Raw genomic sequence first — 16,537 nt, 5'->3', positions numbered from 1 at the left:
AGAACTCCTTTCCAGTTCTCAGACTTACTGCAGCTGAGAGTAGGCTCATCTTTAATCATGCAATCCTCAACATATAACACCAATAGTACCAAACAAAAGAAACACAACATAACAAAGGTAAAACAGATAAATGGTGTAAATTCTATAGGGCTCCCCCATTCTCAATTACTCACCAAACTGTAACAAATCTGTTACCAATTTATCTATTGCAGGACGTTGGGGGAGGACAAAACACACCATATAACCAAACCCCAAAGCTTCCCCAAGCCTTAAGCCACTTTAATACTCACACATATCCAGACTGACCATGTCTGTATATAACATTCAGAGAAGGGGAATAGGTGGACGGGAGATTATTCTGTATACAGCTTATCCAATATTTCCAACATGCTTCCACTCTTGGGAGAGCTGTTCTTTTACACCCTGGAATCTCCTGCAGTGTCTCTTTCAGAGATTCAGGTCACCAAGCCATACCAACTCTGGGATTGCAAAGACTGTTAAATCTCACTGAACAGTTAAGCTTTGCAAATGCAATCTCAGTTCTGTAACTTATATTACCTTTAATTTACCTCTGTCTATATTTTCCCACAGCCAGCTGGGGATAAAAGCAGTTTTTCTTTGTACTTAACATAGTCTGACCTAATACACAGAGCAGCTCTCCTTATCTCTGGGCTTAGCTGAGTTTCAAATTAACCCATTCCTAGACAAATTGCTCACACTGTGTCAGAGGCTTTTCCTTTGGTAATTAAAAGCTCCTCTGAGATATATGATCTTATCTAGATTGAAGATACCTTCTAATGGACATTGTTTAGATGGATTTTCACGCGTGTAAAGATTCCAATTCTCTAAATACCTGCAGGTTTCAGGACCATAATGTACGTACATGTACTATGCTGGGGTACCCTTAGGGGGTGAGGTAGAATGTTTAGACTGTCCCTTCCCCCATTTTCCACTTACACACACAAAGAGGGGGGCCCTGTCCGCGCTAGCGGCTCATAAACTAAGAATCTCTCCCTACAGGGGTGGGGAGGGAAGATGGGTTCACACATTCCTAGACCCAGGCAGCTTCCTCGCCGGACGATGCCAGGCTGAGTCAGCCCACCGTGGGTCGGATCTCCTAAAGATCCACTAATTACTGGGCTTGCGTTAGACTAGTCCTGATCATTAGCATTTGCTTCACAGGTTAATCTGGGCGTCTTCCAGTAACAGACACTCACACTGGTATACACACACACACACACACACACCAAGACCATTATTCCCACGGACAATCCTCCTCCCAATGCAGCTCTGGGGCATATGATGGGGGATTTTTACAAGAGCTCTCTATACAAACAGTTTCAAAAGCTACCCATTCGCTAACAAAACAAAAGTAATTGAAGGATCATGTTGTAATTAAGTGATCCTTCTGGTGGCCACCTTTCCTGGCTCTCTAGTTGATATTGAGGCCAGTCTACTGTACAGAACCTTTTTAATTTACCCTTAATCATTGGATCCAAACCAAACACTTTCCAATTTGCTAGAATGCATTCTGGGGGCATACACCGTGCCCTGCCTGTACTCCATCCCTGCCCCATACCTATGGGAAGACACTGGGCGTCCCCAGGTCTTAACAGGCAAACAAAAGGTTAACAGCACTGAACTGTTCCTACCTTTTCCACAGGACCGGTTCCTCACCGTCGCCCGCAGCTGCTTCTCCACTATCTGAGTGCGTTGCACCGTTGTGCCTTCCAAGGTCGGTCTGACACGTCCCTGCCGAGGCCCCCGGTAAAAGCACCGGTGCGCGCTGGGCATCGGCTGTGACTGTCGTCCACCGGCCATTGGAGGAGTCCGGGCAAGGCATAATTTTGCCTCGAGCCCACCCAGGGACGCCAAGACTGTTGCCGGCCCAAAAAAGGCCTGAGGCAGCAAACAGTGGTTCGTTGCCCGGTGTGCGTCGCACTAATTATCACACCAGGGTGGAGAATGCAGAAAAAGTTTATTTGAGCTCAAGTAAGGTGCCAGGGAGGTATTTACAACCTCAAATCCTGGACACAGAGATACAAGCTGTGTGTCCCTTCTTATACATGATTTCAACAAGGCATTCTCATTACCCCCCATTGCCCACTCACCCCCCTTCTCCCTTCTAGTCCCCTCCCATATAATAGGCACTTTGTATAGTTAACAATTACATCAAACAGATTAAATCATTCTTGACAGCAAACAATTCATCTTGTAACTTTTCAAGGCTGTTACCTTGGTTTACTTCTGAATTTATTACCTTGTCCCTCCTCCCCTCTTTCTAAACTAAACAGGAGATAGTAAAAGGGGCCCTATCTTCTGGTGTCTTACACTGATAAGGAGCAGTTACACATTCCATTCTAAATGCTGACTTAGGAATTCAACTAGAGTTTAACATAAAGGGACTCTTAGACCAGCATAAAATAACTTTGGTCCATTTCAGGCCTGGTACAGAAAAGCTTCATTAACACTGTGTTTTTCTACCCTCCTAAGTTATCTAGGGATATGCCTAATGGCACCAACATTACCAAGGCAAGCCAGGAGCACCCATGACAGCAGCAGATGGTACAATATAACTGGCAACCATGGGCGGCGAGTTCTATGGTCCCGTGGGGCCCAGGCCCCACCAATAATCCTAAAGGTGGGCCCAGCTCCAGCAATGTTTGGGCCCCAGGCCCTGTGCTTTCAGGGGTCCCCGCGCTGCCATGCCGGGCGCTCTCACTGCAGCAGCAGCTCCCGGCAGAGGTTCCAGCAGCGACAGGGCTCACAGCCCATTGGCCGGGAACCCCAGCCAATGGGAGCTGCCGGGGGCGGTGCCGGAGCTGCCTGGCCACGCCTCCACAGCAGGGAGGGGGAGCGAGCCACCGGGAGCGTCTGAGCCCTGAGCCGAGCAGCAGCAGGGTCTGTCCCTATCGGACAGACTCAGCCGGTGAGCTCTGGGGGCAGCCTGAGCCAGAGAAACAGCCGGGGTTTGGTGGGTGGGGACAGACAGACACAGCTGGGGACAGACAGCCACAAAGACACAGCTGGGGGGGCGTTGGTGGGGACAGACAGACACAGCTGGGGGGGTGGGGACAGACAGTCAGACACAAAGACCCAGCTGGGGCGTTGGTGGGGACAGACAGACACAGCTGGGGGTGGGGACAGACAGACATAAAGACACAGCTGGGGGCGTTGGTGGGACAGACAGACACAGCTGGGGGTGGGGACAGACAGACACAAAGACACAGCTGGGGGCATTGGTGGGGACAGACAGACACAGCTGGGGGTGGGGACAGACAGACACAAAGACACAGCTGGGGGCGTTGGTGGGGACAGACAGACACAGCTGGGGGTGGGGACAGACAGACACAAAGACACAGCTGGGGGCGTTGGTGGGGACAGACAGACACAGCTGGGGGTGGGGACAGACAGACACAAAGACACAGCTGGGGTGTTGGTGGGGACAGACAGACACAGCTGGGGGGACAGTCAGACACAACGACACAGCTGGGGGCGTTGGTGGGGACAGACAGACACAGCTGGGGGTGGGGACAGACAGACACAAAGACACAGCTGGGGCGTTGGTGGGGACAGACAGACACAGCTGGGGGTGGGGACAGACAGACACAGTCGGGGGTGGGGACAGCCAGCCAGACACAGCCGGGGGGTTGTGGGACAGACAGACACAAGGACACAGCCAGGGGGGTAGTGAGGACAGACAGACGGACACAGCTGGGAGGTTGTGGGGACAGACAGATGGAGCCGTGGGCGGGGAAAGGAGCAGCAATGGGCACCCCGGGGCTGGTATAAAATACACAGGATGGGGGGAGCTTCCTGAGGGGACTATAGCAACACCCCCCGCAGAGCAGACCCAGGTTGCAGCTGGCTCTGCCCATCACAGCCCCCTGCCCCACAGAGACCCACACAACCCTCTGCCCCCTCGAGAGACTCCCAATGACCCCTGTGCCCCTGTCACTCCTCTCCAGAGAGCCCTCCCCTTTGTGCCAGACCACTCCCCTCCTCCACTGCCTCCCCTCCTCCAAAGCTCCCTACAATCTCCCCCTTTGCCTTCCGCCCCCCAGTCCAGCCCATTCCATTGTCCGGGAGGCTCCCAGTCTAGTGGCTATCAGGGCCCACGGGAGCTGCACCTGAGGCAGGGTGCCTACCTGCAGCTGCAGACCTGCCTGGCTGTGCCTCCACAGCACGGGGAGCGGGAGCCACAGGTGAGCAAGCCCTGGTAATCTCACAGGCCCAGTAATTCTCTGGATATTTAATTTCACTAAGGCAAAATGTGTGCAATTTTATGGGTTGAATGATTGAATGACATAATACCCACCTGCCCGCATTGTCCGTCACTAAGTCCAGTAATTTTGTCAAGTGTTTGTTGCACAACATGGTGGTGCCTACCCTACCTGGTGCGTCAGGGGGTGATGGGGTCCAGGGCAGCCTGTTATAGAACTACCTGATTAGTAATTGGATATGTTGGCTGGCATCTTTTTTTACGTGTTTGCTCCCCCTGACGTTAGAACCTGGCTACACCACTGGGGAGGGGAGCTTCCTAGACCTGTGCAGCTGGGGCTTAGGTGAATTTTGTGATACTGTGCCCCTCCCCAGCTACCACCCTGCAGTCCCCTCTCCTGCACCATGCTGGGCAAGGGGCAGCCCCATCCCCAGTGGCAGCAGGGGAGGCCACACGTGATGGCAACCTCCCCCCTCGGTACCCACCATAGGGGAGGCGAGTGGGCTTTCTGGACCTGAGAGGGACCTAGGAGCATGTGCAGTGAACTGCGGGGGAGAGGAGGGGTCCCTCCCCTGGAGCTTGCTGCTGCCAGGGAGGGTGGAGGGGAGTCCTCTTTGGCCCTAGCCCTGGGGCAGCCTGTCTGCACCCCAAGTTCCTTATCTCCAGCCCTGCCCCAGAGTCCTCACCTGACGGGAAAAACACGCAACTTAAATTTGGTGGTCAGTTTAGAGTATAATAGAATATCAGGGTTGGAAGGGGCCTCAGGAGGTCATCTAGTCCAACCTCATGCTCAAAGCAGAATCAAACTCAACTAAATCATCCCAGCCAGGGCTTTGTCAAGCCGGGCCTTAAAAACCTCTAAGGAAGGAGATTCCACCATCTCCCTAGGTAACCCATTCCAGTGTTTCACCACCCTCCTAGTGAAAAAGTTTTTCTTAATATCCAACCTAAACCTCCCCCACTGCAACTTCAGACCATTACTCCTTGTTCTGACCTCTGCTACCACTGAGAACAGTCTAGATCCATCCTCTTTGTAACCCCCTATCAGGTAGTTGAAAGCAGCTATCAAATCCTCCCTCATTCTTCTCTTCTGCAGACTAAACCATCCCAGTTCCCTCAGCCTCTCCTCAGAAGTCATGTGCTCCAACCCCCTAATCATTTTTGTTGCCCTCCACTGGATTTTCCAATTTTTCCACATCCTTCTTGCAATGTGGGGCCCAAACCTGCACGTAGTACTCTAGATGAGGCCTCAACAATGTTGAATAGAGGAGAATGATCATGTCCCTCGATCTGCTGGCAATGCCCCTACTTATACAGCCCAAAATGCTGTTAGCCTTCTTGACAAAGGCCAGAGGAGGGAGTGTTAGTGCCTTTGCGGACTTCTGGGAAGTGCATGGGGTGGAAGGGGATGCTGGGATGCTCTGGAACCACTCCTTCAAAGCCAGTCAGGACTCTGGGGGAGCCTCCTCTCTGAGCAGACTGTCTCCAGGGCAAGAAGCTTACACCTTCCTGGGTCTGACCTCAGAGCATTCAGCATGCCCTTCCACACCATGCACTTTCCGCAGTGAGTCCGCCCAGGCGGGGCCTGGGGCAACCAGAGGTCCCTGCACCCCAATTCCACAGTCAGATGTGACTCTCAGCCAGACAGTAAAACAGAAGGTTTATTAGATGACGGGAACACAGTTTAAACAGAGCTTGTTGGTACAGAAAACAGAACCCCTCTGTCAGGTCCATCTTGCGGGGTGGGGAGCCCAGAACCAAGTTCTGAGTCTCTCCCCATTTCCCCAGCCAGCTCCAAACTGACACTCCCTCCTCTGGCCTCTGTCTCTCTTCCGGACAAGGAGGCCACCTGATCTCTTTGTCCCCAACACCTTCAGTTGGCATCTTGCAGGGGAAACTGAGGCACCCACATAGTATTCAGAGAAAATATTAAGAACATTCCCACTTCATCACAACAGGTGCAACAAAATATAATACTGTATATTGAAGTAGGCAAGTGCTGCTTCTGACTTTCCACTTTTAATTGACCCTTGTAATCTTGTGGCACTGACGCGTTGTAGCTTCATTTTATATCAGCTTACAGGGTGGGAGCGGGGGGGGGGGGAAGCACCATTTTGGGCCCCACCAAAAATTATACAAACCTGCCGCCTATGCTGGCAACTGTCATTGTCAACTTGCAAAGCAGCAGACAGTACAGTATGGCTAGTAACCATCTTTGCTAACTTGCAAAAGGCAAGGGGATGCTGCTGTTTAGCACTGCAATACTGTGTCTGTCAGCACCATCCAGTAGACATATGGTGACAGTGAAAAAAGGCTGAACGGGCTCCATGGTTGCCATGCTATGGCGTCTGCCCGGGCAATCCAGGGAAAAGGGCGCGAAATGATTGTCTGCAGTTGCTTTCACGGAGGGAGGATTGAGTGACGACATTTACCCAGAATCACCCGCGACACTGTTTTTGCCCCATCAGGCATTGGGATCTCAACCCAGAATTCCAATGGGTGGGGGAGACTGCGGGAACTACGGGATAGATATGGGATAGCTACCCACAGTGCAACGCTCCGGAAATTGACACTTTCCTCAGTACATGGACGCACACTGCCGAATTAATGTGCTTAGTGTGGCTGCATGCACTCAAATTTATACAATCTGTTTCCAAAACTGGTTTCTGTAAAATTGGAATAATCCCGTAGTGTAGACCTACCCTGTGATTAACAACTTTGGTGGCTAATTGAAAGGTTGAATGTTCAAACCCAAGTGAAGACGGAGGTGTTTTTTTTAGTGATGAGAATCCAGTACATTTTAACAGGCAGAAAATCTCCTCAATGCTGCTCTAGCCTCATTGGGCAAGTATAAGCCATACTTTCACCAGATGCATTGGTGGTATAGTGGTGAGCATAGCTGCCTTCCAAGCAGTTGACCTGGATTCAATTCCCAGCCAATGCAAAGATGTGATGTTTTCTCATGGAGGAAGAAAGGGGCAGGACTATAAAATGAGCTGTTGGAGTTATCCTGGCATTACAATGTTTGGTTTATTTTTTTAAAAAATTTCCTTTACTTCCCTCTCCCTTTTAGACTCAGAGCCTTTAAGGTCAGAAGGGACCAGTGTGATCATCTAGTCCGACCTGCTGCACCTTGCAGGCCAAAAGACCCCACCCACCCACTCCTGTAATAGACCCGGGAGGGGAGGCAGCTCTGTGCACTGCCCCTACCCCAGGCAGCACATGGAGGCCCTCTGCTCCCCTCCCCCCATGGGTGTGCAGAGATGTGCCAGCAGCACTGTGGTGGCTCCCTGCCCACTCTGCCTCTGTCCCTCCGTGCCGCTCCCAGAAGTGGCTGGCATGTCCCAGCATCCCCTGGGGCGGGGGGAGTGTCTCCATGTGCTGCCTCTGCCCCAAGTACCAACTCCGCAGCCCCCATTGGCCAGGAACTGCAGCCAATGGGAGCTCTGGGGGCGGCACCTGTAGGCAGCGGCACACAGAGACCCCCTGGCATGGCCCACCTAGGAGCTGCTGCCGCAGGGTTGTGTGTACCAGTCACTTTGGGAGCTGCACTGCCCGGGGTAAGCGCCACCCCTCCTGCACCCCAACCCCCTCCCCCAGCGCAGAGCCAGCACCTTGCTCCCAAATTTCCTCCCAGAGCTTTGCTTGTCTTCCTTTCACCCAGAACCATCCTTCTCCTGGGCTGCAAGTAGCCATCTCTGGGAAGCCAAGAGGCAGGCACAAGATTCTGCCTCCCAGCAGCCAACTGCATCTCCCCAGGCTTTGCAGAATGAATGGTGACGCTCTACTAACCCCACTTAGCCGCACTGAGGCGCTTAGCTTCTGCCCTGCCTTCCTCAGCTCGACTTTCCTCTTTTGGCCCATTCCTGCCTCACTTCCTCCTTTGGCAACTCACACAAAGGAGGCCAGCAGGAAGAGCCAGCCGCCATAGGCCAACCTCCAAGGGCAGAGGAGACCAAGCCACAAGGCTTCAAAGGTGCCTGGCCCAGATCCTCTAGCTTTCCCTGCTGATGCCAAGGCTTTTCCTCTGCTCATTTCACCACCTTCTGCCATGCAGGGGTTGGGGTTATCGCAGGTGTTACCCAAAATTGGGCCAGTTAGTAAGCGTAGGGAGGACTAATGACCCACCCGAGATTGGCAGAAAGCAGCACATTTATTATACTGACAGCTTATCTCAAAATAAGCGGGGGGGGGGGGGGGTGTCACACACGCATACTCACGCTCCCAGGACAGGCACAGCACTGGAGATGTCAGGATTCTGCAAGGTAAGTGTCCCACAGCGCAGCTATGGACGGTGCGACGAAGGTAAGTCTCCCTGAGGCACAATGAAATACAACGCAGAGAACCACTGGCCAGGCGGTCCGGGCAATAGGCATTCACTGGAGGTACTAGCTTGTGAGTGCTCTCCTGAGCACAGGGCCTCTTCCCCTTTTAAGGGCCTGCACCTCATGGCCTGCGACTAGAGATGACTTGGCTGCATCTGGTTGGTCACACTCCACCTTGGGCAGTGTCCATGCTCTGGGTGTGTGATCGCTGCCTAATTAGCATCCCAGACACCTTGTCTACCTTAGAGCTCTTCTGCTCTTCAACCAGCCCATTCATCCCACCAGCATCCCAGGGGGGAGCGGGAGGGGAAAAGCCACTTCACAGGCATTCAGAGAGGGAGAGGAGACAAAAGTGGGAGCAGGGGAAGTATAACAGACCTTCTGAGCATAGAAATCACTGCTGCTCCTACAACAGCAGGGACAGGCCAGGAGGAGCTGGAAAAAGTAAGCCAGCATGTTTCTGCCTGGTTTTAAACCAAAGACCTTTTGTGCATTAGGCAAACGTGATAACCACTACACTACAGAAACATTGTTGCAGGGCTCTTCCCCTTCCTTCATAAGGACATAAGAACGGCCATACTGGGTCAGACCAAAGGTCCATCCAACCCCGCATCCTATCTGCTAACAGCGGCCAATGCCAGGTGCCCCATACAGAGTGAACCTAACAGGTAATGATCAAGTCATCTCTCTCCTGCCATCCATCTTCAGCCTGTGACAAACAAAGGCTAGGGACACCATTCCTTACCCATCCTGGCTAATAGCCATTCATGGACTTAACCTCCATTAATTTATCTGCAAAAAGAACAAGGAGTACTTGTGGCACCTTAGAAACTAACAAATTTATTTGAGCATAAGCTTTCCTGGGCTAAAACCAAATTCATTGGATGCATGCAGTGGAAAATACAGCAGAAAGATATATATATATATATATATATATATATATATATATATATATATATATTACACACAGAACATGAAAAATTGGGTGTTGCCATACACACTATAACGAGAGTGATCAGTTAAGGTGAGCTATTATCAGCAGGAGAAAAAAACCCTTTTGTAGTGGCTTTCATGGCCTTTGAGAAAGCAAGACAGAGCCTTGGAAGACCCAGCAGGGTTTGTGGCACAGGAATTGTTCTCAGATTTACTGAGACTTCACCTCAGATTGCAGGATTCAAAGTCCTGAGTGCTGCCCTTACACCATGGGACCAGCAGAGCACCTGTTGATTACTGTAGACTTCCAGCAGGGAGGACTCTGTGGGCAGGGGCGGCTCTAGGCATTTTGCCGCCCCAAGCACGGCAGGCAGGTTGCCTTTGGCGGCTTGCCTGCGGGAGGTCTGCCGAAGTCGCAGGACCAGCCGACCCTTCGCAGGCACGCTGCCGAAGGCAGCCTGCCTGCCACCCTCGCAGCGACCGGCAGAGCACCCCCTGCGGCTTGCTGTCCGAAGCATGTGCTTGGTGTGCTGGGGCTTGGAGCCGCCCCTGTCTGTGGGGACAATTTTTTCTGGCAGGGAGGACTCAGTGGGAACATGCCTGTCTGGCCAGCCCTGCATTTGCTCAAAAAGTCAGCACACAGCACTTTACTGCAGGCCCAGAGGCCTTTCTTCCTCCAGACTGTGAGGCCAGTGGATAGGTGAGGCAGTAGCACCTTCAGTCCCAGGCAGTAAAGGGCCCTTCCTGGGAAAGGCCATGTCCTGAAAAGGAAAAACTAAAGTCAAGAAGAGTCCTTCTGAAATTCTTTGGGGAAGTCACAGGAGGAAAGTGTTTCTTTGTCTAATCAGGGACTTGAACCCTGGACCCTCAGATTAAAAGTCTAATGCTCTACCAACTGAGCTAGCCAGGCTCACATTTTAAAAAAGGCAAATTTTGTGTAGAAGAGAAACTAGTCAAGAAAAATGAGGCCAGGAAACCTGCTACTCTTGCTCTCTTAGCTGTCCTAGCCCCAGCCTGCTCCTTCATGTGGTGCCTTGAGGCCTTATTCTTTTTTTAGTTAAATATCAAATCCAGGAGAAAACACAGTTATACAAAGCAAAACGAAATCACAAACAGAAATGTCATTGGAAATACAGAAATAAAAAAGGAAAATGCAATTCCCATCACTTTATCATATCTGGGCCATTCCTGTATCGAGAGCACCCGCGAAGGTCCCTGTGTGCTTACGAGAAACGTGAAGGAACTCATACCACAGCCTGAACATGCAACTCAACTGCTCCCAGGTGCCGCAGTAAAACCCTTTCCCTGCTGTGATGTTGCACTCCATAGGATTTTATGAAAATATGCTAATGAGTGTGAATATAAAGTGACTGGACTATGCTTCATGCAAAAGGTCTCTTGTGAGGTATCATTACAAAGCTTATAATCTACTGTGTGTGTTCATCCTATTGTATGAACCAATCATTCTTGGATCTGAAATTAGAAATATGAACTATAACTCTGAGGTCTTGTTGTAATGATGCAAAGTGTGGGCCATTAACAGTGGTTTGGACTCTTGATGGCTCCCATTAACCAGGACAATTGACTGGAGATGGCTCTGTCCTGCACCATCTGTGAGTCAGGCCAGGAAGAATGAAGGCTTGGGGGTCTCACAGGACATGTGACCATGTCACCTGGTACAGGAATCCATCTTAAACCTGGGGCTTTTCCCCAGGAGAGAGACAAAAGATTCCTGCCTTGTACCAAAGCTCTATAAGAGGGTGGAACTGAACAAACATGCTGCAGTCATGAGACATCCCCTAGCTACCACCTGAGCTGGAACAAGGGCTATACCAGGTGAAAAGATTGGGCCCAGACTAGAAATAAGTCTAGCCTTTGCCTCTCAGTCTGTGCAGATGGGACCTTTCCCTCCAGTGCTGGAGGATTCTCCCTTCTCATCTACCCTTGTCCCAAGCAGCACAGCAGGTAGGAATCTTAAATGTGCAGAGGAGACTTAGGAGCAGAACCCCCCCCCAGACCTTCCATGCAATTGGCACTAGCCCCTCACTGAGCAGGATTGAAACTCCTGCAGGGCAGGAGCAAAGCAGCAGGGTGAAAAGAACCTGGAGATGCTGGGGATTGAACCCAGGACCTCATACATGCAAAGCATGTGCTCTACAACTAAGCTACATCCCCAGATGGGCCATTTGTGCTATAGGTTACACTTAGAGCCCTCCTGTTTCCAGAGCACCTAGTGGCCTAAAAGCAGCATGAGGGACACATTCCCTGCTCTGAGGCCAAATCTGCTGTCCTGGAAGTTGCTGGTTCTTAGGGGTCACTCTGCTGCAGGGCCAGATTCGATGTGTGGGGCAGAGAGAATGGGTGCCCTGGACTCAGGGTGCAGAGATACACTCAGCCCTCTCCCCTGCATTGGGTGGGGGGTGCTGCCACCCCCTCCTGGAATGTAATGGGAGGGGAGGGGCGCTGTGAGTCGCTCAACACCTGACCCCGGTGGCAGAAGTGCTGTGGGGAGCTCCAGGTGTTTCTAGGGTCTGCTCTTTCCACCTGCCTGTAAAGTCCAGCTTTCCCCAGCACATTCACTGCGGTGCAATTGGGTCACAGTTTCCATGGCTGAACAGCAAAGAATCACTCCCAGTTTCCCTTCTATCAGCAGCAGGATTAGCCTGTGTCAGTGATTAATGAGGTGGCTCTTGTTGTAGATTGATATTCATTCCCCACCTTGACAATTCACACCGTCCCTTTCCCATGCAGATTCCCAGCACCTCAGTGATCCTCGTAGCAGGAGTTGGGGCCTAAGATTTTCAGGGTTCTTCCCCCCTCCACCTGGAGTGAACTCAGTTTTCCCCCATCCCAGACAATCCATGAAATAACAACAGGGGCATAAAGAAAAGGGGAGGGAACATCTCATGGCCAGGGCTGGATGTGCCCATGGCCCCCTGCTTATCCATTGTTTCCATGGAATTTGGCCCCCTGCTTTGCACAAGGGACAGCTCAGCTCAGCATCGATCAGGTGACTCTGGGAAGTTTGGGGTCCCTGGCTCCCAAAGGAGGGGGAAGCAGGTCACCCCTGGAGCAGGTTACAGTTGCAGGGTGACAGTGGGGTTGCTGCCCCTGTGAACAGCTGCTGTAGCACCGCCTGGGCAGGACAGGGAGAGCCAGTTTTACCCCCCCCAGCCTGTATCGGGGGATGGGAGCACTCACACCCTGGGGACCCACCCACCAGAGATCTACTGGGAGGGAGAGTGGCACCCACACACCCAGGATCTTGTAGCGGGGGACAAGGGCATCCACACTCCGGGATCCTCTGCAGAGGGACGGACACCCACACACCCAGGATTCTGTATGGGGGGCAGAGGTACCCGGACACCTGGACGGGGGATGGGGGCACCGAAACATCCGGGATCTTACCTGGGAGGACAGCGGCGCCTGCAGCTCGACATGAGAGGGGGGCGGGGGAAGCAGGAGCATTTCCCAGTTCCAGGCTGTCCCCGTCTGGCCAAGGCACAGAGCTCACAAGCAGAGTTTAAAGCTCCAGCTGCCAGGCTGAGAAACAAGCCGGGCCCTGTGGCTGGTACCTGTGATCCCAGCTCCTGGGGAGGCTGAGACCGGCGGATCGCTTGAACTCAGGAGTTCTGGGCTGCAGGGGGTTGTGCCGATCAGGTGTCCACACTAAGTTCAGCATCACTATGGTGATCCCAGGGAAGCTTGGGGTCCCCAGGTTGCCCAAGGAGGGGTGAACTGACCCAGGTCAGAAATGAAGCAGGTCAAAACTCCCATGCTGATCAGTAGTGGGGTTGTCCCTGTGAGTAACCCCTGCAGCGTAGCCTCGGTGAGACATGGTCTCCTTTTAGACACCCCCCCACGCAGAGCCTGGCTGGGGGGATGGGAGCACCCACATGCTGGGGATTCTGACTTGGGGGGAGGGATGCCCCCCTGCAACAAGGATCTTGAAAAGAGGAACAGCGACACCCACACACCACAGAGCCTGGATGGGGGTAGGGGAACCACACACGGGAGCTAGTTCATGGGGTGGGGGACACACCCTTATGCTCCATTGCACCATTCTTAATGAGAAGAACGGGGGCATCCGCACAACACGGATCCGTAACGGGCTGGGGGGACACCCACACACTCCACTATTAACCAGGAGGGACAGGGGAACCAGACACCCCCGGTAGTGTGGAGAACACCCACATCAAATGGATCCCTCATGGGGGGTAAGACAGAGGGGATTGTAATGGGGCCCAGCGCACCCACGCACCAGGGATTGTTAAGGGTTGAAGGGACAGGGACACCCACACACACTGAGATCACGTCCTTGGAGGAACGCAAACCCTCCACAGAAGGACCTGGTCTGTTCCACGCTGGCAGCCCAGCCTGGTTGAGTCAAAGTCTCCTTTTATACAGGCACGTCCCAGAGATCCTGACTAGGGGGAGAGAGACACCCACCCCCAGAGATCCGTAATGGTCTAGGGTGCACCCACACACCAGGGATTCTTATGGGTGGGAGGAATGGAGACAGCCAGACACACGGAGATCACTTCCTCCCAGGAGCCTGGGCCAGAAAGGGAGACACAGTCCCCCTTTACATATCTGCCAGACAACCTTCCTCCCACTCCCTCCACACAATATTCTTATCTGGAGGTGAAGCCAGGGAAACCACATGGAGGATTCTTATCTGGGGAATGGGGGGGACCCACTTACCACCAGAGATTCTTAAGGGCAGGAGGAACAGGGACTCCCACATCTGTGGCATGGGGGTGGGTCGCCTGCTGGGATCATCTGGGCATATTTCACCTCGTCAGTTCCCTGCCATTGCCTTGGGGGCCCCTTGTTCGCTGCCTCTGGTACCCAGTTTAGCCTCCTTCCTGAGGCTGAAACGCTTTGATCTATCTAAGGTCTGTGGGATCAATACGTGTCATGGTGTAATTCTGTGTTATTCGGGGGTCAGACTAGCTGAGCTAATGGCCCCTTCTGCCCTTAAACGCCATGAAAACATTTCCCTGGTTTCTCCTTGCGCCTGACAGACACCACGGTGAGGGGCCCGATAGAATATCCTGGACACAGCGCTCTGGCTCTTACTTTACTTGGGGACGTCAGCGCTTTCCTAGCAAAGCTGCTGCTAAAGCGCTGGATTTGGGGAACGGTTCGGCTCCAGTTCAGAGATCTGCCTGCGGGGTGTGAACCTGCCACGAGGAGCGGGAAACTCAACCAGCAACGGGAGGCGTTGGCTGAGCTCCAGGCTGCCCCCGTGTGGCCAACGCTTAGAACTGAGCAGCGGAGTTTAAAGCTGGCGCTGGGAGGGAGCTGAACACGCGGGGCACGAAGGCTCCTGCATGTAACGCTTGTTGGGTGGGCAGCTGAGCGTAGCTGATTGCCGGAGTTCAGGGCTGCACCCCGGGGTGCTGAGCAGGTGTCTGTGCTCAGGTTGGCCTCGCTATGATGGTTTTTGGGAAGTTTGGGGTCCCCAGTCCTCCTAGAGAGAGGGGAGCCAGGTCAGCCCAATGGGAGCACCCACACGCTGGGGATTCTGACTTGGGGGAAGGGACGCACCCAAGCAACACAGATCTTGAAAAGGGGAACAGAGACACCCACAGATCCCGGATGGGGGCAGGCAGGGGAAACCACACACTGGAGCTAGTTCATGGCGTGGGGGACAGAGACACACCCCAGAGATCCTGGATGGGAGCACCCACATGATGGGGATCTTGAACTGGGAGGAGGGAAGCACCATGTGCCAGAGGTTCTGAAGGGGGAACAGGGACACCCCCACACCAGGTGTCTTGCAGCAAGAGCTGCGGTCTTGATTTACACACGGCAGTGATGGGGAATTAACCACGTCCCTTGCGGAGCTTGTTCCACTAGATAATTAGCCAGACTGGGATAACAGGGGCTGCAGGTCAGGAGTGAGGGGCACCAGCAGCTCAGTGACTGCAGAGCTCAGCGGGAGCCCAGGGGGCTGCAGTTTGGCAGTGAGGGGCACCGATAGATCTAGGGGAAGCCCAGGGGGCTGCGGGTCGGGAGTGAGGGGCACCAGCAGAGCTGTGAGTCTGGAGGTCAGGATTGGGATATCAGGGGCTGCCGGTCAGGAGTGAGGGGCACCATCAGAACAGTGACTGTCGAGGTCAGCATGGAGCGCATGGGGGTTCGTGTTGGCTGTGAGGGGCACCGCTAGATCTGGGGGGACCCCAGGGGGCTGCAGGTCAGGAGTGAGGGGCACCAGCAGAGCTTTGAGTCGGGAGGTCGGGACTGGGATGGCAGGGCCTGTGGGTCGGGAGGACGGGCACCAGCAGAGCTGGGAAGCCCAGGGGGCTGAAGGTCGGGAGTCAGGGGCACCAGCAGAGCTGGGGGAAGCCCAGAGGGCTGCGGGTCGGGAGTGAGGGGCACCAGCAGAGCTGTGAATCTGGAGGTCAGGACTGGGATAGGATGATGGGCAGAGGGTGATTGGTGGAAGGGCCCATCTCTCTGGTCCTCGGCCATTGAAGAACGATGGGGTTGGAGTCTTGTTCTTCACATTCACGGTACGAGTACAGAAGGTGCTGGAGCTCGGACCAGGGAGGGCATTAGGAACCCATTATCATGCAGGGAAACATTCAGCCGCTGATCTATACTCACAACAAGGAGTTTCATGCATAGCCCAGAGCAGGACCAGTTTTTACCCTGGGGGTTAGTAAACTTTCTCTCTATACAAACACCACAGCTTACAAAATCCCCACCCCACTCTGTGTCACCAGAGCACAACAACAACTCTCCTTGGGGCACACACGGCTCCCCAGCTCCCTGCCCGTCAGTCTCTCCAGCATTGCTCCAATCCCTTAAAGCAGGGTCTCAACCTCCATTTACCTTAGGGCCGGTGCCAATCCTCCAGTCCTCCCAGTGGCCAATAATGTCACTCATACTGCCCAGAACCCGCCCCCCAAAACTCTGCCTCTCAGCTGCCTAAGGCTCTGGGAGGGAGTTTGGGAGGGGGGAGGAGGTCTAGGGTGCAGGCCCTGGGTTGGGGACTGGGTTGCAGGAGGGGTGCAGGCTCTGGGGGGAGTTTGGGTGCAGAAGGGGT

The 16,537-nt window shown here is 53.5% G+C and overlaps 3 non-coding genes across 3 annotated transcripts; 1 reads left to right on the top strand and 2 right to left on the bottom strand.

Annotated features, from left to right (window-relative positions):
- Positions 1–7,094: 7,094 nt before the first annotated feature.
- TRNAG-UCC lies at positions 7,095–7,166 on the top strand. The gene has a single exon. It is a non-coding gene; the product is annotated as a tRNA-Gly (tRNA).
- Positions 7,167–10,317: 3,151 nt separating this feature from the next.
- Positions 10,318–10,390, bottom strand: TRNAK-UUU. Its single transcript has one exon. It is a non-coding gene; the product is annotated as a tRNA-Lys (tRNA).
- A 1,193-nt stretch (positions 10,391–11,583) lies between these two features.
- Positions 11,584–11,655, bottom strand: TRNAA-UGC. Its single transcript has one exon. It is a non-coding gene; the product is annotated as a tRNA-Ala (tRNA).
- Positions 11,656–16,537: the final 4,882 nt, after the last annotated feature.

Source organism: Mauremys reevesii, linkage group 12 (genome assembly GCF_016161935.1).
Source record: "Mauremys reevesii isolate NIE-2019 linkage group 12, ASM1616193v1, whole genome shotgun sequence".
Taxonomy (NCBI): domain Eukaryota; kingdom Metazoa; phylum Chordata; order Testudines; family Geoemydidae; genus Mauremys; species Mauremys reevesii.
Note: the sequence above shows the minus strand (reverse complement) of the source record. Positions and strands in the feature narration are given on the sequence as shown.